This window comes from Buceros rhinoceros, unplaced genomic scaffold, assembly GCF_000710305.1.
Source record: "Buceros rhinoceros silvestris isolate BGI_N320 unplaced genomic scaffold, ASM71030v1 scaffold36013, whole genome shotgun sequence".
Lineage (NCBI taxonomy): Eukaryota > Metazoa > Chordata > Aves > Bucerotiformes > Bucerotidae > Buceros > Buceros rhinoceros.
Window position 1 is genome coordinate 9,191 of NW_010403630.1, and position 264 is coordinate 9,454.

Sequence of the window (264 nt, forward strand, 5' to 3'; positions counted from 1 at the left end):
TTCCCCCACCCGCCGCTAAAACCGCACACGGCGTTGTCACTTTCCCTCGCGTTGATCATGAATTAAATCGGCGGACGTGCCCGGTCGGTCGGAGGGGAATGTCGGGGTGGGAAGAGGAGACAGAAGCAGCCCGGCAACCCCTCACCCTCCGCTGCCGCCTGAAAAGTCCTGGCGGGCGGCAGGGCAGTTCTCACTCAATGCAGCTGGCACCTTCCTCCGAGAAGCCCTCCTCCCATCCGCCAGGGCAGGGCGGGGGCAGCCTTC